Genomic DNA, 24603 nt, shown 5'->3' on the forward strand with positions numbered 1-24603 from the left:
CCCAGGTGCTACCATATATCTACTCTCCCAAATTTGGCCAATGCCTTTTGGTTTTCCTTGTGGCAGGCCATAGTGCCATGTATTACATATGCTTTAGTAAATAACAAGTCATATAGGTCTATTTTATACCGGAAAGAAATGCTATATTTTTCCTGAACATTTCTCATCACACTCACCTGCTTGGGTACTCTCTCTTCCATCTCACTATCCTGAACTGGGTCACACGTTTACCAAATAAAAAGTAAGGAAGAGACCTTCAAGATGGCAGAGGAGTAAGACGTGGAGATCACCTTCCTCCCCACAAATACACCAGAAATACGTCTACATGTGGAACAACTCCTACAGAACATCTACTTAATGCTGGGAGAAGACCTCAGACTTCCCAAAAGGCAAGAAACTCCCCACGTACCTGGGTAGGACAAAAGAAAAAACAGAGACAAAAGAATAGGGACAGGACCTGCACCTCTGGGAGGGAGCTGTGAAGGAGGAAAAGTTTCCACACACTAGGAAGCCCCTTCACTGGCAGTGACAGCGGGTGGCAGGGGGGAAGCTTCAGAGCCACAGAGGAGAGCACAGCAACAGGGGTGCAGAGGGCAAAGCAGAGACATTCCCACACAGAGGATGGGTGCCGACCAGCACTCACCATCCCGAGAGGCTTGTCTGCTCACCCGCCAGTGCAAGTGGGGGCTGGGAGCTGAGGCTCCAGCTTCAGAGGTCAGATCCCAGGGAGAGGACTGGGGATGGCTGCATGAGCACAGCCTGAAGGGGGCTAGTGCGCCACAGCTAGCCGGGAGGGAGTCCGGGAAAAGGTCTGGAACTGCCTAAGAGGCAAGAGACCATTGTTTTGGGGTGTGCAAGGAGAAGGGATTCAGAGCACCGCCTAAACGAGCTCCAGAGACGGGCACGAGCCGCGGCTATCAGAGCGGACACCAGAGACGGGTGTGAAATGCTAAGCTTGCTACTGCAGCCACCAAGAAGCCTGTGTGTGAGCACAAGTCACTATCCACACCCCGCCTCCCGGGAGCCTGTGCAGCTCACCACTGCCAGGGTCCCGTGATCCAGGGACAACTTCCCTGGGAGAACACACAACACACCTCAGGCTATTGAAACGTCACACTGGCCTCTGCCGCTGCAGGCTAGCCCTGCATTCCATACCCCTCCCTCCCCCTGGCCTAAGTGAGCCAGAGCCCCCTAATAAGCTGCTACCTTAACCCCATCCAGTCTGAGTGAAGAACACATGCCCTCAGGCGACCTACACGCACAGGCAGGGCCAAATCCAAAGCTGAACCCCAGGAGCTGTGCGAACAAAGAAGAGAAAGGGAAATTTCTCCCAGCAGCCTCAGGAGGAGTGGATTAACTCTCCACAATCAACTTGATGTACCTGCATCTCTGGAATACCTGAATAGATAATGAATCATCCCAAAATTGAGGCAGTGGACTTTGGGAGCAACTGTAGACTTGGGGCTCGCTTTCTGCATCTACTTTGTTTCTGGTCTTATGTTTGTCTTAGTTTAGTATTTAGAGTTTATTATCATTGGTAGATATGTTTATAGACTTGGTTGCTCTCTTCCTTTTTTTAAATATAGATATATATTTTTTTTTCCTTTTTCTCTTTTTGTGAGTGTGTATGTGTATGCTTCTTTGTGTGATTTTGTCTATATAGCTTTGCTTTCACCATTTGTCCTAGGGTTCGGTCTGTCCCTTTTTGCTTTTTTTTTGTATAGTTTTTAGCACTCGTTACAATTGGTGGATTTGTTTTTTGGTTTGGTTGCTCTCTTCTTTCTTTCTTTATTTTTTATTACTTTTTAATTTTTTTATTTTTAATAATTTTTAAATATTTTATTCTATTCTATTCTATTCTATTCTATTTGATTCTTTGTTTCTTTGTTTCTTTCCTTTTTCTCCCTTTTCTTCTGAGCCATGTGGCTGACAGGGTCTTGGTGCTCCAGCCGGATGTCAGCCCTGTGCCTCTGAGGTGGGAGAGCCAAGATCATGATATTGGAACACCAGAGACCTCTCAGCTCCACGAATTCTCAAATGGCGAAAGCTCTCCCAGAGATCTCCATCTCAACGATAAGACCCAGCTCCACTCAACAACAAGCAAGCTACAGTGCTGGACACCCTGTACCAAACAACTAGCAAGACATGAACACAACCCCACCCATTAGCAGAGAGGCTGCCTAAAATCATAGTAAGGTCACAGACACCCTAATATACACCACTGGACACGGTCCTGCCCACAAGGAAGACAAGATCCAGCCCCATACACAATAACACAGGCACCAGTCCCCTTCAACAGGAAGCCTACACAACCCACTGAACCAACCTTAGCCACTGGGGGCAGACACCAAAAACAACGGGAACTACAAACCTGCAGCCTGCGAAAAGGAGACCCCAAACCCAGTAAGTTAAGCAAAATGAGAAGACAGAGAAACACACAGCAGTTGAAGGAGCAAGGTAAAAACCCACCAGACCAAACAAATGAAGAGGAAATAGGCAGTCTACCTGAAAAAGAATTCAGAGTAATGATAGCAAAGATGATCCAAAATCTTGGAAATAGAATGGAGAAAATACAAGAAACGTTTAACAAGGAACTAAAAGACCTAAAGAGCAAACAAAAAATGGTTAACAACACAATAAATGAAATTTAAAATTCTCTAGAAGTAATCAATGGCAGAATAACTGAGGCAGAAGAACAGATAAGTGACCTGGAAGATAAAATAGTGGAAATAACTACCACAGAGCAGAATAAAGAAAAAAGAATGAAAAGAATTGAAGACAGTCTCAGAGACTTCTGGAACAACATTAAACCCACCAACATTCTAATTAAAGGGGTCCCAGAAGAGGAAGAGAAAAAGAAAGGGACTGAGAAAATATTTGAAGAGATTATAGTTTGAAAACTTCCCTAATATGGGAAAGGAAATAGTCAGTCAAGTCCAGGAAGTGCAGAGAGTCCCATACAGGATAAATCCATGGAGAAACATGCCAAGACACATATTAATCAAATTATCAAAAATTAAGTACGAAGAAAAAATATTAAGAGCAGCAAGGGAAAAACAACAAATAACATACAAGGGAATCCCCATGAGGTTAACAGCTGATCTTTCAGCAGAAACTCTGCAAGCCAGAAGGGAGTGGCAGGACATCTTTAAAGTGATGAAAGGGAAAAACCTACAACCAAGATAACTCTACCCAGCAAGGATCCCATTCAGATAGGACATTGAATTTAAAACCTTTACAAAAAAGCAAAAGCTAAAAGAATTCAGCACCACTAAACCAGCTTTACAACAAATGCTAAAGGAACTTCTCTAAGTGGGAAACACAAGAGAAGGGAAAGACCTACAATAAGAAACCCAAACAATTAAGAAAATGGTAATAGGAGCATACATATTGATAACTACTTTAAATGTAAATGGATTAAATCCTCCAACCAAAAGACATAGACTGGCTGAATGGATACAAAAACAAGACCCGTATATATGCTGTCTACAAAAGACCTATTTCATACCTAGCGACACATACAGACTAAAAGTGAGGGGATGGAAAAACGTATTCCATGCAAGTGGAAACCAAAAGAAAGCTGGAGTAGCAATACTCATATCAGATAAAACAGACTTTAAAATAAAGACTATTGGGCTTCCCTGGTGGTGCAGTGGTTGAGAATCTGCCTGCTAATGCAGGGGACACGGGTTCGAGCCCTGGTGTGGGAAGATCCCACATGCCGCGCAGCAACTGGGCCCGTGAGCCACAATTACTGAGCCTGCGCGTCTGGAGCCTGTGCTCAGCAACAAGAGAGGCCGCGATAGTGAGAGGCCCGCGCACCGCGATGAAGAGTGGCCCCCACTTGCCGCAACTAGAGAAAGCCCTCGCACAGAAATGAAGACCCAACACAGCCAAAAATAAATAAAATAAATAAATAAAAATTTAAAAATAAATAAATAAAAAAATAAAGACTATTACAAGAGACAAACAAGGACAGTACATAATGATCAAAGAATCAATCCAAGAAGAAGATATAACAATTGTAAATATTTATGCACCCAACATAGGAGCACCTCAATACATAAGGTAAATGCTAACAGCCATGAAAGGGGAAACTGACAGTAACACAATCATAGTAGGGGATTTTAACACCCCACTTTCACCAATGGACTGATTATCCAAAATGAAACTAAATAAGGAAACAAAAGCTTTAAATGATACATTAAAAAGGATGGACTTAATTGATATTTATAGGACATTCCATCCAAAAACAACAGAATACACTTTCTTCTCAAGCGCTCATGGAACATTCTCCAGGATAGATCATAACTTGGGGCACAAATTAAGCCTTGGTAAATTTAAGAAAATTGAAATCGTATCAAGTATCTTTTCCAACCACAACACTATGAGACTAGATATCAATTACAGGAAAAAAATCTGTAAAAAAATACAAACACATGGAGGCTAAACAATACACGACTACATAACCAAGAGATCACTGTAGAAATCAAAGAGGAAAGCAAAAAATACCTAGAAACAAATGACAATGAAAACACGACGACCCAAAACCTATGGGATGTAGCAAAAGCAGTTCTAAGAGGGAAATTTACAGCAATACAATCCTACCTGAAGAAACAAGAAAACTCTCAAATAAACAACCTAACCTTACACCTAAAGCAATTAGAGAAAGAAGAACAAAAAAACCTGAAAGTTAACAGAAGGAAAGAAATCATAAAGACCAGATCAGAAATAAATGAAAAAGAAATGAAGGAAATGATTGCAAAGATAAATAAGACTAAAAGCTGGTTCTTTGAGAAGATAAACAAAATTGATAAACCATTAGCCAGGCTCATCAAGAAAAAAAGGGAGAAGACTCATATCAACTGAATTAGAAATGAAAAAGGAGAAGTAACAACTGACACTGCAGAAATACAAAGGATCATGACAGATTTCTACAAGCAACTATATGCCAATAAAATGGACAACCTGGAAGAAATGAACAAATTCTTAGAAAAGCACAACCTTCTGTGACTGAACCAGGAAGAAACAAAAAATATAAACAGGCCAATAACAAGCACTGAAATTGAGACTGTGATTAAAAATCTTCCAACGAACTAAAGCCCAGGACCAGATGGCTTCACAGGTGAATTCTATCAAACATTTAGAGAGGAGCTAACACCTATACTTCTCAAACTCTTCCAAAATATTGCAGAGGGAGGCACACTCCCAAACTCATTCTATGAGGCCACCATCACCCTGATACCAAAACCAGACAAAGATGTCACAAAGAAAGAAAACTACAGGCCAATATCACTGATGAACATAGATGCAAAAATCATCTACAAAATACTAGCAAGGAGAATCCAATAGCACATTAAAAGGATCATACACCATGATCAAGTGGGGTTTATCCCAGGAATGCAAGGACTCTTCAATATATGCAAATCAATCAATGTGATAAAACATATTAAAAATTGAAGGAGAAAAACCATATGATCATCTCAATAGATGCAGGAAAAGCTTTTGACAAAATTCAAAACGCATTTATGATAAAAACTCTCCATAAAGTAGGCATAGAGGGAACTTACCTCAACATAATAAAGGCCATATATGACAAACCCAGAGCCAACATTGTTCTCAATGGTGAAAAACTGAAACCATTTCCTCTAAGATCAGGAAAAAGACAAGGTTGCCCACTCTCACCACTATTACTCAACATAGTTTTGGAAGTTTTAGCCATAGAAATCAGAGAAGAAAAAGAAATAAAAGGAATCTAAATTGGAAAAGAAGAAGTAAAGCTATCACTGTTTGCAGATGACATGATACTATACATAGAGAATCCTAAAGATGTTACCAGAAAACTATTAGAGCTAATCAATGAATTTGGTAAAGTAGCAGGATACAAAATTAATGCACAGAAATCTCTTGCATTCCTATACACTAATGATGATAAATCTGTAAGAGAAATTAAGGAAACACTCCCATTTACCACTGCAACAAAAAGAATTAAATACCTAGGAATAAACCTACGTAGGGAAACAAAAGACCTGTATGCAGAAAATGATAAGACACTGATGAAAGAAATGAAAGTTGATAGAAACAGATGGAGAGATATACCATGTTCTTGGAAAGGAAGAATCAACAATGTGAAAATGACTCTACTACCCAAAGCAATCTAGAGATTCAATGCAATCCCTGTCAAACTACACTGGCATTTTTCACACAGCCAGAACAAAAAAATTCACAATTTGTATGGAAACAGAAAAGACCCCGAATAGCCAAAGCAATCTTGAGAAAGAAAAACGGAGCTCGAGGAATCAGGTACCTGACTTCAGAATATACTACACAGCTACAGTAATGAAGACAGTATGGTACAGGCACAAAAACACAAATATAGATCAATGTAACAGGATAGGAAGCGCAGAGATAAACCCATGCACATATAGTCACCTTATCTTTGACAAAGAAGGCAAGAATATACAATGGAGGAAAGACAGCCTCTTCAATAAGTGGTTCTGGGAAAACTGGACAGCTACATGTAAAAGAATGAAATTAGAACACTCCCTAACACCATACACAAAAATAAACTCAAAATGGATTAAAGACCTAAGTGTAAGGCCAGACACTATCAAACTCTTAGAGGAAAACATAGGCAGAACACTCTATGACATAAATCACAGCAAGATTCTTTTTGACCCACCTCCTAGAGAAATGGAAATAAAAACAAAAATAAACAAAAGGGACCTAATGAAACTTAAAAGCTTTTGCACAGCAAAGGAAACCATAAACAAGACCAAAAGACAACCCTCAGAATGCGAGAAAAGATTTGTAAATGAAGCAACTGACAAAGGATTAATCTCCAAAATTTACAAGCAGCTCATGCAGCTCAGTATCAAAAAACAAACAACCCAATCCAAAAATGGGCAGAAGACCTAAATAGACATTTCTCCCAAGAAGATATACAGATTGCCAACAAACACATGAAAGGATGCTCAACATCACTAATCATTAGAGAAATGCAAATCAAAACTACAATGAGGTATCACTTCACACTGGTCAGAATGGCCATCATCAAAAATTCTACAAACAATAAATGGTGGAGAGGGTGTGGAGAAAAGGGAACACTCTTTCACTGTTGGTGGGAACGTAAATTGATACAGCCACTATGGAGAACAGTATGGAGGTTCCTTAAAAAACTAAAAATAGAACTACCATACGACCCAGCAATCCCACTACTGGGCATATACCCTGAGAAAACCATAATTCAAAAAGAGTCATGTACCAAAATGTTCATTGCAGCTCTATTTACAATAGCCAGGACATGGAAGCAAACTAAGTGTCCATCAACAGATGAATGGATAAAGAAAATGTGGCACATATATACAATGGAATATTACTCAGCCATAAAAAGAAACGAAATTGAGTTATTTGTCGTGAGGTGGGTGGACCTAGAGTCTGTCATACAGAGTGAAGTAAGTCAGAAAGAGAAAAACAAATACCGTGTACTAACACATATATATGTAATCAAAAAAAAAAAAAAAAAAAGGTCATGAAGAACCTAGGGGTAAGATGGGAATAAAGACACAGACCTACTAGAAAATGGACTTGAGGATATGGGGAGGGGGAAGGGTAAGCTGTGACAAAGTGAGAGAGTGGCATGGACATATATACAGTACCAAACATAAAATAGATAGCTAGTGGGAAGCAGCCGCATAGCACAGGGAGATCAGCTCTGTGCTTTGTGACCACCTAGAGGGGTGGGATAGGGAGGGTGGGAGGGAGGGAGACACAAGAGGGTAGAGATATGGGAACATATGTGTATGTATAACTGATTCACTTTGTTATAAAGCAGAAACTAACACACCATTGTAAAGCAATTATACTCCAATAAAGATGTTAAAAAAACAAACAAACAAAAAATTGATACAGCCACTATGGAGAATAGTATGGAGGTTCCTTAAAAAACTAAGAATAGAATTACCATATGACCCAGCAATCCCACTACTGGGCATATACCCTGAGAAAACCATAATTCAAAAAGAGTCATGTACCACAATGTTCATTGCAGCTCTATTTACAATAGCCAGGACATGGAAGCAACCTAAGTGCCCATCGACAAATGAATAGATAAAGAAGATGTGGCACATATATACAATGGAATATTACTCAGCCATAAAAAGAAATGAAACTGAGTTATTTGTAGTGAGGTGGATGGACCTAGAGACTGTCATACACAGTGAAGTAAGTCAGAAAGAGAAAAACAAATACCGTACGCTAGCACATGTATATGGAATCTGAAAAAAAAAAATGTTTCTGAAGAACCTCACGGCAGGACAGGAATAAAGACACAGACATAGAGAATGTACTTGAGGACACAGGGAGGGAGAAGTGTAAGCTGGGACGAAGTGAGAGAGTGGCATGGACATATATACAATGACAAATGTAAAATAGATAGCTAGTGGGAAATAGCCACGTAGCAGAGGGAGATCAGCTCTGTGCTTTGTGTCCACCTAGAGGGGTGGGATAGGGAGGGTGGGAGGGGGACGCAAGAGGGAGGACACATGGGGATATATGTATATGTATAGCTGATTCACTTTGTTATACGGCAGTAACAACACACCATTGTAAAGCAATTATACTCCAATAAAGATGTTAAAAACAAAAAAAGTAAGCTAGACAAAGAGGGTAACATGATTAGCAGAACTGGGTTAAACCAGCGTTTCTTGCTGGGGCAACTAGTAGTACTTGAAGCTGGAAAATTCTTTGTTATGCAGGACAATTCTGTACATTCCAGAACATTTAGCATCTACAACCCAAAGGGACTGAATGTCAATACTATCTCTTAGTCCTTTTGACACTCTAAAACATGCTCAAATGTTTCTAAATGCCCTTAGAGGTATAGTACTTCCATTAGCTGAAGTTGGGCACATTTCCACCCTGAACAAGACTGGAATTCTGTTGCAAATTCAGATATGATGAATGGATATTTGGTAGGCAATCATAATGCCTACAATGAATTCTAAGTTCCCTTTTAGTTCTAATGTCTACAGTTCTATGAAGATACATTAGTCTTAGACAACATATTTGAGGATAAAAAAAATATTTTGCTATTCCAACAGTGCATTCTCACAACTAAAAAGTTCTATAACATTTTTCAATATAAGCAGAAATATTTATTTCTTTTCATTTCAGCACAACATTGTTACACTAACCTAGTGATATAAATTGTAACATTTTCAAATATTTTGCTTTTTTTTTGGGAAATCAATGTTTCAATTCATATCGGAGAAAAGGAGAGAAATCAAAAACTCCATGCAGAAACAACAAGAGCCAATGGTTATACCAACAATGGTCTTAAGTCCATGTTTCAGGAGAAAGGTGAGAGTGGAAGAATATGAACTCCTGAACTTATTCTGAGTACTGAAATGTTTGCTAGTTCCTTTCCACTGATAGTTCTAAGAATGTATCTATATTGCATTAAGTGTAACGAAATTAAAATGTTCTTATTTCACATAGTTCTAGTGTAGACTCTGGACACATGATAACAGAGGTCCTGTCTTGTTCATATTTTACTGCCAAGCATAGAATGTAGCAAATAATGCTCATTAAAAGTTTATTGAACAAATGAGTTTCTTTCAATTGTACACCTAAGAAACTTGCAGCAATGGAAAAAATATACAATAAAACCCTTTTCTATGTCTTCACAAAATCTTTTGTATCATATTTTTGTGTACTTAAAATTATAAATGTACTCAAACACTGAGCAAATAAGAATAAAATTTCCTTGCTTCTCACCTAAAAGCGATGGTCTCTGGAGCCCTTGGGTTCTGTAGAGGTTCCTCTAGTTTAGGGGTGGGTCTGTTGGAGGATGAACAGAACAAAGAAGATTAATAGGTAGAGCTTGACCTTTTACACCTGCTTTAACTATGCGTTCTATTTTTATATCTTTTATTTATTTGTATTCTGGGTAAAATTTTAGCATAAATTCAACTACTAAAAATAGTTTTGGAACACTGGTCTACAAAATGGACAGGTGTTACATCATTGTTGCTTCATTCCCAGGTATGGAAAATATTTTCAAAGTGTGCTCAACAAAGTTCACTTTCCAAAAAAGGTTAATCATTGTTCAAGGCAAGTTACCTTGGTGATACCCATCAAAAAAGTAGGGACTGGAATTTTTCTTCATTTGTGTCAATAGCACTGCCCCCTGGAGACACAAATGCAAATTGCCCTTGAAGTGAAGATTATTTTGTTCAATGTTCATATTAAAACTGTGCAAGGTGCTGGGGAAAGGAATTAATAGGACATGATCTTTTCCCTCAAGGAATTTACTAGATAGCAAATAATAGATATGTAAATATGTCTCTCCTTTTCTTAGAGAACCAGTTCAACCTACAACCCTCATAAGAACAGCCCAACATAACGCAGACTTCATCCTTTCACCCATAGTAATTAGACCAAAAGCAGACAACTTATACACATTCAGCCAATTACATTCTCTCTACCTGAAATTTGAAATTACGTCAGTGATTCTGAGTCAGTGATCTAAGAAGAAGAGATGGGGAAGTGTGCAGCAAAAAAGGGTCCATGCTGGCGTTTAGGTAAGATAAAGCCACATATGGACTGAAATTATTAAGGAGCAGAGACTGAGGGGCTTACAAAGATAACCAGTTTGCAAAATTAAATGAAAGAAATGTGCGAAGAAAGAAACAAGGAGAAAAGAATAAATGTCCCCAAAGACAGAGAAAAGAAACTATATCTTTCCAGTCCACATGAAGTCCAATGATATTGCTGACAAATGGATTCTATGCTATTTCCCAGGATCTTTATAATGCACCCCCTTTTGATGTAGTTAGAGTGGGTGTGGCTTCCTCTTTCTTCAGCTAAATGCTTCCTGCTAGAAGCAGAAGACTGGCAGGCAAACTATATACACAACACTCTGTAAACCCCACAAATGTTATTATCATTATCTATGCTATACTAACTTTTGAATTTCCTCTTTATCTTTCATTCTTTATCTTATTCTTTGTATCCTTTGCTTCCTATACCTCTCTCCCTCGTTTTACTAATATTCGGCTTTATTTCCTTTCTTAGCTTTTCAATTTTACCCCCCAGTTCTGAATAGTGCCTAAGTATTATTACAGTGCTTACAGGCAATTCAAAGACACCATGTCACTTCAACCTTTCCAACATAATCCCAATTGTATTGCCAGTAAGAAACAAAATAAAAGCTGTATTAGCTTTTGGGTCATAGATTCTGAATATTAGACTTAGAAAATTTCTTGCTAGTGAAATAAGAACTAAAGCACGAACAATTCATATTCTAAACAATATTTAAGAAAATATTTTTGGAGCTTATAGATAAAATGTGTTTTAAGAAAGACTCAGGGCTCTGTAGTTTACTTCTTCTAAGTAAAAACATTTGAAAGTTTGACATGAATTAAGAAAATGAAATGCAATGAACTCGCCATGTCATAAAACAGCAGGTTTTCATACATTCAATCTGCTTGGGCTTTGGCATTCTAAATGGACCCAAATTAGGCAATAATGATCAAGGCTAAGAAAATCCTGGTGAGTAATTACCAGATGTGAAGACCTGATGGTCAAGGGCATGTTGGACAATTATTGTCTATCGGGTTTTAATCCCCAAGAAATATCATTTAGTGAGGCTTCTACTTTGATCACAGATTTAAAGGGATGCAGAAGCATTGATTTTCATTTATTCTTTTACTGGTTTCTACTTATATCTACATGTTGAATTTCACAAAATGCAGGAGTTCACCTATGTCTCTACAAAGAGGACACGCAATATCAGTTACTCTATTATCAGATTGAATTAAGAAACAAAATGGAGCAGGGTATGAAAAATATTTAAAAGGTATAATAATATTTACAGCATTTTACATATAGTATATACATTATCCTCATAAAAACATATGAGATAAAAATAGTTAAATTTATATTGGTGTCTTATGTGTCAGGAGCACTCATAGTTGTATTTCATTTAATCCTAAAAACATTATTGAGGTGTATATCATTATCTCTAATTTAATGATGTAAAGTTTGAGATGGGGATAGGTTTAGTAACTTGTCTTTAAAGATTCCCAAACTTTCTCTGTTCATGGTATGCTTAGTATCTCAGTAATTATTCCATGTGCCAGAGGCTAAAAGACAAAGGTAACAGACAACATCCAGGATGGCAACATTAGGAGCTCTCAGACCCCCTCTCCAATGAGACAATCATAACAGGTAAAAGTTACAGAAAAAATGACCACTTGAAGTTTATGAAAATTGTCCTAAGGGTGTACAGAAAAAAAAGGAAACCTTTGTTCAAGAAAATATACTAAATCTCAGTACAAACAGCAAGAGTCTGTCGTTTGAGCCACAACCTGCTTCCTCCCTTTTCTCTCCAGCTTAGTGTGATTCAAACTACACTCCAAGTGGATGGGGTCAAGAATGCAAGGCTCCCTGTCTCTCCAACTCTCAGACACAGACTGTGATATCTCTACAGGAGAGCCCGGCCACGAGCATTTCTCATCATCTTCCTGCTCTGTGTTGCAGAGACTAAATTCCAGGCAAGTGTGACCAAGAAGGCAGGGATTCACTTTCTCCAACTAGTCCCACTCATAACACAGAGCTTTTATGACAAGCATGACAGGTGAAGAATATTGGAACTCAACATCCATTGATCCAGCTTATTTGTAGGGTAAAATTCCATGCTAGCAAAGACAAGGCGAGAAGATCAAAGGCTACTGTCCTACACAGCATTCTGCTTTTACATCAGGGATGATACTCCAAGAGGAGCAGGCCATATTACCTGTTCCCAGTTCTTGAGTCATTATTCAGAGATTGTGCCTAGGGAAAGAGCAGATTATAAGATGAGAGATATCTGAAGCTCCCCCAAGGGAACTGACTTTATTTTGAACATAGTGTGGGGGAAGTTCAAGTCTAAGGTTACTCTAAAAAGCAATGGATATTTAGTGGCAACAAGTAAGAAAAGTCTGGGAGCTTCAAGAGGCAATAAACTAAACCATAAGCCAACTAGTTTATTAGAGAGAACCAGGGAAAATGACAGTTAATAAGAGCCTTATCAATATTAGAACAACCACAGAGACTGGCCTCAAAAACTGTGCTTGCAATTACTGGAGCCTAACATCTGGTTGTGGTACAAACAGAGGCACACAGATTAACAGAGAGATTGGTGAAAAAGAAAGTCAAAGATAGCCCTGCTAAAACCACGGTCATCCTAGGGAAATCACACCAGATGGCAACTTGAATCCACAGGAACAAATAATAAGAACAAGATGTGTTAAATAAGAAGGTTAATGTAACAAACATCATAAATAAATACTTGCTCTCCTTTCTTCTTCCTGCTTTTGTAAAAGCTACCAAATTATATAAAGTAATAATTATAACAATACATTGTTGGATTCGTAAAATACATAGATGTAATATACATACATAAAAATAATAGCACAAAATGCAAGAGAGGAAATACAGCTATAAAGGAGTAAGTGTTCTATATCTCACAGAATTAAGCATAAATATGAAGTAGATTATAATAAATTGAGATAAATATGGTTAAATTCTAGAGAAACCACTAAGAAAATAACTCAAAAAATATAATAAAAAACTCATTCAAGGAATTAAAATATTACATCAGAAATTATTTGCTTAATGCAAAAATATGAAGTAAGGGAGGAACAGAGGAATAAAAAACCCATGAGAGTTACATAAAATCAAAAGTAAAGCGCAGATATAGATCCAACTATATCAAAAACTATATAAAAAACATTAAATGTGAATGGATTTGAAACTCAAATCAAAAGACAGAGATTGTCAGACTGGATAAAACAAGATCCAACTATATGCTGTCTACAAAAGCCATTCATATTTAAAAATACAAATTATTTGAGAATAAAAGGATGGAAATTATGTATGTATCATGCAAAAAACAACCATAAGAAAGCTGGAGTGGCTATAGTAATATTAGACAGCATAGATTTTAAAACAAAAAAAATGTTACTAGAGACAAAGAAGGACATTTTATTTTAATAAAAGGGTCAAGCTATCAAGAAAATACAATATAAAAAGTATATATGTGCCTTAAAACAGAGTCCCCAAAAATACAAAGTAAAATCTGACAGGATAAAGGAAGAAATAGACAATACTTGGAGACTTCACATTCTATAATGCACAGAACAACCAGCAGGAGTTCAATAAGGAAATAGAAGACTGAATGACAAACTAGACCTAATACATCTATAGGATAATTCACCAAACAACAGCAGAACACACATTCTTCTTAAGAATATTTTCTAGAATTGACCATATACTAGAGCATTAAACAAGCCTCAATAAATTTAAATAATTAAAACCATACAAAGTATGTTCTCCAACTACAATGGAATGAAACTAGAAATCAGTAACAGAAAAAAATTTGGAAAATTCACAAATGTGTGGAAATTGAACAATACCCTCCTAAATAAACAATGGTTTAAAGATGAAATCACAAGAAAAATAGAAAATAGCTTGAGATAAATGAAAATTAAAATGAAGATTTAATATACCAAAACTTATGGGATGCTGCTAATGCAGTGCTTAAGTGGAAATTTATAACCTTAAACACCTATATTAGCAAAGAAGAAAGATTACAAATAAATAACCTAAACTTCCACTTCAAGAACTTAGAAGAAGAAGCACAAACTAAATATACCTGATTGTTACTTGTGTGTCTTCTTTGGAGAAATGTCTATTCAAGTTTTTTGCTCACTTTTCAGTCAGGTTTTAGAGTTGTTGCTATTGAGTTGAAGGAGTTCCTTATATATTTTGGATATTAACCCCTAATTAGATATATAGTTTGCAAATTTTTTCTCCCATTCTAGAGGTTGCCTTTTCACTGTTAATTATATTCTTTGCTATGCAGAAGTTTTTTTAGTTTGACATAGTGCCACTTTTCTGTTTTTTCTTCTTTGTCTGTGCTTTTGACATCATATTCAAGAAATCATTACCAAGACCATTTTCATGAAGCATTTCCCCTATGTTTTCCTCAAAGAGTTTTATATGTCCATGTCTTACAGTTAAGTATTTAATCCATTTGGGGTTGATTTTTGTGTATGGTGTAAAGTAAGGATCCGAATTCATTCTTTTGCATGTGTATATTCAGTTTTCCCTAACACCATTTGTTGAAGAGACTATCCTTTCCCCATTGTTTATTCTTGGCACCACTGTTGAAGATCAATTGACCATATAATTCAGGAGTTTATTTAGAGGCTTTCTATTCTGTCACATTGGTGTATGTGTCTGTCTTTATGTCAGTACCTAGCTGTTTTAGTTACTGTAGCTTTGTAATATATTTTGAAATCAGGAAGCGTGATGCCTCCACTTTTTTCTTTCTCAAGATTGGTCTGTCTATTTGAGGTCCTTTGTGGTTTCATATACATTTTAGGATTGCTTTTCTATTTCTGTCTTAAAACATGCCACTGGGATTTTGATAGGAATTGCATTGATTGCTCAATATCACTAATCACCAGGGAAATGCAAATCAAAACCACAATGAGATATCATCTCATACCTTAGGATAGCTATTATTAAAAAACAATAATAAATAACAAGTGTTGGTGAAGATGTGAAGAAAACAAAAGCCTTGTATACTCTTGATGGGAATGTAGAATGATGAAGCCATTATGGAAAACAATATGGAGTCTCCTCAAAAAATTAAAAACAGAAATGCCATATGATTCAGCAATCCCACTTTAGGATATTTATCCAAAAGAATTGAAATTAATATCTCAAAGAGCTATTTGCATTCCCATGTGAATTGCAGCATTATTCACAATAGCCAAGATAATGGAAAACAACTAAATGTCCATCAGTGGAGGAATGGACAAAGAAAAGGTGTATATATACACAATGCAATATTATTCAGCCTTAAGAAAAGCTGGAAATCATGCCATATGCAACAATATAGATGAACCTTGAAGACATTATGCCAAGTGAAATAAGCCAGTCACTGAAGGAAACATATTGCATGATTCCACTTATATGAGGTATATAAAAAAGTCAAACACATAGAAGCAATGTGTAGAATTGTGGTTTCCAGGGACTGGGGTAAGGAGGAAATGGTGAGCTGTTATTCAATAGGTATAAAGTTTCAGTTATACAAGATTATTAAGTTCTGGAGATCTACAACATACCATTGGGCCTGTAGTTAACAATACTGTCTTGTACCATCAAAAATATCTTAAGAGAGTAGATCTCATGTTAAGTGTCCTTACCACAATAAAAAATATATATAAGAAGTAATAAATGAGTTCAAAAATGAAGCATATAAGATCAATATTAAAAATCAATAATATTTCTATACATTAGCAGTGAACAATCCAAAAATGGAATTAAGAAAACAATTATATTTACAACATAACATAACTAATAAAATACTTACAAATAAATTTAACAAAAATAGTACAAACTTTTTCTGTGAAAACTACAAAAATTTATTGAAAGAAATTAAAGAAGATCTAAATAAATGGGAAGATATCCCATATTCATGAGTTGAAACTCTTAATATTATTGAGCCATTATGCCTCAGATTGATTTACAGATTCAATGTAATTCCTATCAAAATTGCAGCTGACTTCTTTGCTCAAATGGCCAAGCTGATCCTAAATTCATATGAAAATTTAAGGGACCCAGAATAAACAAAATAATCTTGAAAAAGATGAACAAGGATGGAGGATTCACACTTCCTGAGTTCAGAACTTACTACAAAGTTACAGACTTTGTCTATAAATCAAGCCTGCATGGTACTGACATAAGGATAAATACGGAGGTCAATGGAATAGAATTGGAAGTACAGAAATAAACCCTCACAGTTTCAGTCAATTGATTTTAACAAGGGAGCCAAGACAATTCAATAAGGAAAGAAAATTCATTTCAACAAATGGTGTTGGTGAAACAGGACATTCATATGCAAAAAAATAAATCTGAATCCCTTCCTCATACCATACTCAACTCAAAGTTGTATCATAGACTTAAATGTAAGAGTTTAAACAATAAAACACTTAGAAAATATAGGAGAAATTTTCCATGACCTCAGGATTAAGGAAGCATTTTTAAATATGATACCAAAAGATAAACTACATAAATTTGACTTCATTAAATGAAAAAGAAATTGTGTTTCAATAGATACCATCAAGAAAATGAAAATAGACCAGACAACATAGGAGAAAATATTTGCAAATTATATGTCTAATAAGGGACTTGTGTTCAGATTATACATAAGTATCCAAACCCTTACAATTCAATAATAATAAGACAATCCAATTAAGAAATGGGTAAAGGATCTGAATATATATTTCTCTAAATACATACAAATTGCCAATAGCATATTAAGAGATCATTAACCATTAGAGAAATGCGAATTAAAGCCAAGATGAGATACCACTTTATACCTACTAGGGTGGCTCTAACCAAAGAAACATATAATAATGAGTGTTGGTGAGGATGTGGAGAAATTAGAACACTGATACACTGCTGGTGAGAATACAAAATGATGCAATATTTTGGAAAACAACCTGCAGTTTCTCAAATAAGTAAATATAGGGTCATGACTCATTAATTTCACTCTATATACTCAAGAAAAATGAAAATATATGTTCACACAAAAATTGGTACACAAATGTTCATAGCAGCTTTATTCCATGTGGAATGAAATGGAAATAATCCAAATGCCCATCAAATGATGAATGGATGAATTAAATGTACTTAACAATAGAATATAATTCAGGAATAAAATATAATGAAATAGTGATACAACATGAATGAACCTAGAAAACATTATGTTAAGTGAAAGAAGCTAGTCACAAAAGACAACATATTAAATGATTCCATTTAGATGGAAAATCCAGAATAGGCAAATCTATAGAGACATAAAGTAGATTAGTAATTGCTGGAAGCTGGGGAGAAATGAAGAATGACTGACAATGGGTATGGCATTTCTTCAAGGGATGATGAGAATCGTCTAAAATCGATTTTGGTGATGATTGCACAAATCTGTGAATATACAGTAAAAACTAATAATTGTAGACTTTAAATGAGAAAATTGTATGGCATGTGAATTATATTTCATTATATATAATGAAATATGTAACAGTTCCATATTTTAAGTAATTAGATCCAAACTACTTAATAAGTATTTATATCCTAATAATCTTAGTAGCTGATTGGAAAAAAATACAATTTAAAGAAGAAGGTATTTTTTTTAAATTTCATTCTTAAATAACCACAATTATCTACTAATGGAATTTGTGTTCCTTTTGGGCCACACTTCTCAAACATTGATATCATACTGGACATCACCACTCTCATTTCCCATTGTACATTGTTATTCATATGGTAGTTGCTTTTAACAAGCAAACTTAAAATACAGCTTTGTAAATATATGATAGCATCAAAAGCGATGCAGTACAATCTAATGCTAAAACAATGAACTTTGAGCTAGTAGTTTGCATAGTATTCAATAGATGTCTGACAGATGTCAAGCACCTTTGTGCTTTCCTTGAAAAATTAAAATATCCTGTGATGCTCCTCTGTGACCCTTCTATGAGTTTTACTTTGGCACCTCACTGCTTCCAAGCACTAGCCCTAGTAGATACACTTGGTAAGTGGCAGAACATGGATCCACATGACTAATTTTGTAGTTACTAACTCTCCACTTATTTCATGAAGCCAAAGTGCTGAGTGTCTTAATCAAAATGCTTTAATCTCTGAAATGGGTTGTAATATCAAAATTCAGATTATTATAACGTTTATCATATTCAAATTAAAGTCAAAAGGTGAAATCAGCCTGGGTTAGCAAAATAAAGAAACTGTTAAATTTAGAAGGAAAATCATTTCAGAAAGAACTTGAGTTTTGACAAAGAATTGAGTAAGTTATTAGCATTGCTTTCTGAGAACCATTTAGTTAGACAATTACTTGGTCTCACCTAAGCACAGGTCTAGAGGTAAAAAGCACAGTTGTGTTTCCTATATTTCACAGAAGGTTTTGAACATTTACATAATTCTGGATTTCAAAACAAGTCTCTCAAATTTAAACCACACTCTAGTAACACAAAAATTAAAGCCCCAAATTCATTTCAGAAACAATGCAAGAGAAAAATGGTGACAGGTGTGCATGTTACTCTGTCATTGTGGTTTCTAGCATAGCATTAAGAATCAAGTATTTTTATTGAATCTCTAGAGCCTATTGGTTAAGAATATTAAATTGGCTTTAGGCTACAAGGGAATCAAATCCCAAATGGTCCATTCATTTACTAGTTGTCTCTTAAAGTCCCTGAGCTTGAGTCTTTATAATCTATGCAATGAGAATATTCTCACAAAATTGTTATAGCATCAAATAAGAAAAGCCTGAAATATTTAGTATAGTTCCTAGCATAAACTAAGAACTCATAAATGGTGGTAGTAATAATAGTTGTTATTTCTAAGAGAATTATTAATCCCTTTACATTGCCCTTAATATCCAAACCCTAAATTCAGAGTATCTATTCTTAAAAGAAAATGAAAGGAAAGTCACACAAGTAAAGTCAGTTTCAATCATCCACATTAATGAAAAAGGGCAGTGATGAAAAACATAATTCCCAAAGCCCTTCTACTTATGGTTGTCATGCCATACACACACACACACACACACACACAGACACACACACACATTGCCCTTTTAGAGAATCAATTATGACCTAGGTTTGTTATTTTAAACAATTATTTTAAGTAAAATTGAGTCTTTACATTAAAAATTCTACTTTAAAAATCTGTTTCATATCCAAAATGGTAGGAGTGGAGTGCTCCTACTCTCCCTTTAGTAACAAATTAGGGAACACACAAAATTAAATAAAAGGCTCACAGGCATCATTCATGTCTTTGTCACTTGTGTTTCATAAAAATGCCATTTCCATTAAAATGGCATTACATAAAAAAAGGGATTTTAGCTGGGGGTAGTTTTCAGCAGATTAGCCGTCCTAATTACATTTTACTTGGGCTAATGTTAAAATTAGTTTCTGTTCCCTAAGCACATATCAGCTGATAGTGAGAGAAGCACACTTGCAACTTTCTAGGCAATGGAAGAAACCACCTACAATTAAAGATGTGCTTAATTTAACCCACAGCAATTAGTGAATACAGACAGGTAAATGTGACTTAATGGTACTCATAACCCTTTTAAATTTTTAATGGAATTCTACACAGAAAAATACTGTAAATTAAGTATGTAAAAAGGAAAATATCACAAATGATTTAAAATCATACACTGGAAAATATCTTACAGTATAAAATCATCTCTAATTATAAATGAGAAAATGTTGCTTATGGTATTTTATAGACAATCAAGACAAATGATGAATTGATCTGTTTAAATAATTTAATGAAATCACATCTTGATATTTACCAGTCATTTTTGGAGGTACAGTGCCTTAAAGTACTGTCATGACTTTTAATAGCATATATTAAATATTTACAAGGATGACAAAGCAACCATGTTTTGATTCAGTTATCTAAACGAATTTTTTGAAGGTGAAGGTTAGACTGAAGATCTTTTTTTTATAAGATCAAGGATCCATACTAATATTTTATGCATGAAAAAGTACAGTAGTAGTTGATGACCAAGAAATATTGATTAGTTGACATGAGTGGCATCAATAATGAATATCTTTCTTCCTGCTCTGACTTTAGAACATCCTTTCCTAACATTTGAGTTTTCCTAAACTGGATTTTTCTGACTTCAAAATAATAAAAGTAAAATTCAGTTCAACACAACACCGATTTACTGAACACCTATTATGTGCAAAGCACTGGATGACGCAGAGCCTTGTGGAGGGAACTGAGGCAAGACAGCGAAGCTGTCCATTCACCATGCCCCCCGCCTCCAAGGGGTTTACAATGAATTAGGGCAGTGCTTCTCAAATTGTCATATGCATGGGAATCACCCAGAATCTTGGTCTAAGGCATAGCCCTGGAATTCTGCATTTCTAACAAGTTCCCTGGTGATGTCCATACTGCTGATTAACAGACTACACCGGAGAAGCAAGGGATTTCGAGGCAGAATGAGATAGTAATTAATAAAAAAACAGTGGGAGAAACTCCATGATGGACAGAAGAGGAAGAGATTGCTCCAACTAGAAAAGAAAGCAGGAGTGGGGAATTTAAAGACTAGTTCATGGGATAATTGGTATTCGTATGGATCTTGACGGCTGAGGACTATTTTAATGAACAGAGATAATAGAAAAAGGGCTATCCAGGCATAGCGAATAAACTAACAAAAATGTCAAGGCAGAGTGGGCAGAAAATGCAGCATGTTTAGAAGGAATACTAAATAATATGGGCAAGCAGAATGTGTAGTGCATGAGGGGAAATAAAACAAGTGCATAATTATCGAAAAATAAATAATATGCTTTGTGTTTTCATTATTTCTGTTAATAATCATACCAAGTCTATTATTGCCCTGCCACTTATAAAGTGCTTTCATATGTCCTCTTCGGCATGTTCTTATAACAACTCTGTGACATAGATTTCTGTTGTTGTTGCTGTAACCCATTTATAGATGACGATTCTGAAAACATGTTAATTGTCTTCAAACAAGTTTAAGTAGTTAGTGCTGGATTCAAACTCCAAAATTAATTTTTTGCCCCACAAAGAACTGTCTCCAGGAATTATTTATAGAGTAAGAAGACAACAACATACTTTAACTAAGAATAACAATCTGGGAGCAAAGTACTCTTTTTTTCTAAGATCTACTTTATCACAGTGGTCAGGTGACAAGAAAACCCTTGTCTTTTTTTCTGACTTAATAGGAATTTACCTAATTTCTCACTGTTAAACATGATATACTTGTTGGTTTGAGTCAGATTCCTTACAAGGATAAGAAAATAAAGTTCCATTCATAGTTTTCAAAGAATTTTGATCAGGAGTGTGTAGTGAATTTTAAAAGAACCACACATTTAATCAACATATGACTGCCCAGATACCATCTACAAATTATAGAACACAATTGTGAGAGATAGCCTCTCTTCAATGAGCTGCCACGTTAGTCTTAGAAAAGTATAAAAAACAGAAACACTGCTTAATTTGATTATTTTACTTAAATAATACAGAAAAAAACTCAGTAATCTAGGTGAGGATCTTAGAAACAACTGAAAAATCTGAATCTTTTAAAGAAATTCAATTGTGTTCATTATGACTGCATGCAGTTACTCAAAGAAGCTTACAAACTTAAATTCAATTTTATAATAAGGTTAACAGACACCTGAAGAAATAATTTCAGTGAATAGATGAGCTTAACTTATGAATGGCAGTTATATGTTTGTAAACTGTTATTTTGCAAGGGCCTATGGCTACTCATTATTTTGAGAATTTTGAATAATCATTAGTTGTATTTAAACAGTTAATCTGTAATTTCAGTTGATCAGGTAAAGGTAATATTTACTAGTTACCACACTTGACTCTCCACAGATTCTAAAAGCATAAAGAATGTGGGTTCTATAACTTTATAAGTAATACCATTTTTGATTTCAAGGTCCTATTATTAGAGAGAAACATGAGAATCTAATATATACAAAGAATTTTGTGTGTAAGGAGGGTGTATGATTTTAACATGTAAAATTATTGGCTGAAATGGGAAACCTCTCTTAATAAGTACCTGTATATGAGAGAAAAAGAAAAAAAATTGAAACCTATATATTCCCTAAATGTAATACATTGAAACCTAATAAAAATTAAATTAAAAATTGAAATGAATATAAATGTTTCTTTAAAAACTCTCCCTAATACAATCTTAAAAACCAAAGCTACTTTAAACAACCCAAGCTTTGAACACTCTATAGCTCTGAAAAAAAATGAATTCTCATTTTCACTTTAAATTGCATGCACAGTATGATGAAGTGTTAAAGGAAGATTAAAAATTGTCAAGTTGAACTAACATTTTCTTTTGTAGAAGTTTCTTACATTCTTCTCATTCTTTTCTTTTTTTATTACCAGGCCAAAGTTCAGGAAATAGTAAATGGCTGAAAAATGCTAAAAAGAAATATATTTAATTACGCACAAACACACACAATCTATATCTATCTATACCCATCTATAAATATGTATAAATTATAATTGTATTAGGGAACTAAGGTTTATATGATATTTGGTACTTCTTTATATTTTTTATTAGTTTTTTTTCCTTCTTAACTTATCCTGACACCCTTATTATATACAGTTTTGGAATAAAGTATACTAAAACTAGAGAAAATAATGTGGTTATAATAGGTTCAATTTTTATATTCTTACCTCTGGTTAAATGTCCATTTATCTTGAATTTTTTATTTAAGTGGATATTTTGGGCTTCTTTTTGAGTCTAACATCAAGTAGGCATGCCAGAATAAGTAGAATATATAAAATAATTGAAATTTAATATATTTTTAAATATTTGTTTTCACAATGATAAAATACAGAATGTAAAATAGAAAATGAGCAGTAGACAGTTATCCCTTTCTAGTCTGGCTCATGGGTCTCTAGAGGGAGTCAATCTGCAACAGTAAGTGGTGAGTTCTTCTGTCTAGCATCAGTATTTTGATGGTGGTTTTGGACTTGCCAGATATTACTTGCCAGAGAGAGGTCATGGCCAAAGCAGTAAAAGCCCCACAGGCAGCTGCTAAAGCAGTAAAAACCCCAAATCGGAAGCAAGAAAATGAAAGCGACAGAAACATCTCCAGTGGCTCCACAGTTGGTCAAGAAGGAAAAGAAAAAGGACAAGAAGGCCAAAGCTCCTCTGGAGAATGTGGGCGAGCCTGGAGATAGGGACCGTGATACCACCAAAAAGAAGAATATAAATGTGGAAGTAGTTTCTGAGTAGTGGAGACCACTTTAAGCACTGTGTCCAGCTGGGAGGAGAAATTAAAGCGTTATTGAGAAAAAAAAATAGAAAATGATTTCTCATGTCAGCACATTATAAAAGAAAAAAATAACATGATTAAGACATGTAAATATCATGAGCCTACTCATTAAATCTGCTCTCATATCACTAAAGGTACTTATCCTATTAACTATGCTTTCCCCCTTATTGTAAGGTTCAACTCAGCGAATAAATCCTTTGCACCATGCACAGCATTTTGTTGTATTGAGATTATTGATGGTGCTTCTAATTTTGACCCTGAAAAAAATCAATAAGCTGATGCTGAGAGATTTAAATGGTATGCATGTTCACACAGGAGTATACCCAATTATCAAGATAAGAATTGTCTTCAATTTTAGAACTGAAACATCCTACATATAGACTACATCTAATAATAAGGAGAAGAACAGCAGTGAGGAGCTATTTTTAGAAGGAACTGAAGAACTATTCCATGATAGATGGAAAGCATTCTGAAGTCCCAATGCCTGATAAGTCCTGCTGCTAATATGCGTGGTGTTACTGTGTTCAGTAACAGGCGAGATTATTCAAATTCAACTTGGTAAGATGTTCAGTATTTCTTTATTAGCTATGAAAATTAATTACAGGCAATATTTAAAATTTAAATTAGTCATTAGTTTAAAATGAGGGAAATTAATATTCTACTATGATATACAAATTATAATCATATAGTTGATAAC

The 24603-nt window shown here is 35.3% G+C and overlaps 1 protein-coding gene and 1 non-coding gene across 2 annotated transcripts in view; one reads left to right on the forward strand and one right to left on the reverse strand.

Moving 5' to 3' along the window:
* The window catches only part of NAALADL2 (N-acetylated alpha-linked acidic dipeptidase like 2), a 1520504-nt gene that overhangs the window by 1224439 nt on the left and 271462 nt on the right, over positions 1 to 24603 (reverse strand). The window contains exon 3 of the mRNA XM_061193412.1: positions 9778 to 9840. The gene's annotated coding sequence lies outside the window, so the exon portion shown is untranslated. The remainder of the gene's footprint in view (positions 1 to 9777; positions 9841 to 24603) is intronic.
* On the forward strand, positions 23486 to 23614 carry LOC133094168 (small nucleolar RNA SNORA56). Its single transcript, XR_009701386.1, has one exon. It is a non-coding gene; the product is annotated as a small nucleolar RNA SNORA56 (small nucleolar RNA).

Source organism: Eubalaena glacialis, chromosome 6, assembly GCF_028564815.1.
Source record: "Eubalaena glacialis isolate mEubGla1 chromosome 6, mEubGla1.1.hap2.+ XY, whole genome shotgun sequence".
NCBI classification, from domain to species: Eukaryota; Metazoa; Chordata; class Mammalia; order Artiodactyla; family Balaenidae; genus Eubalaena; species Eubalaena glacialis.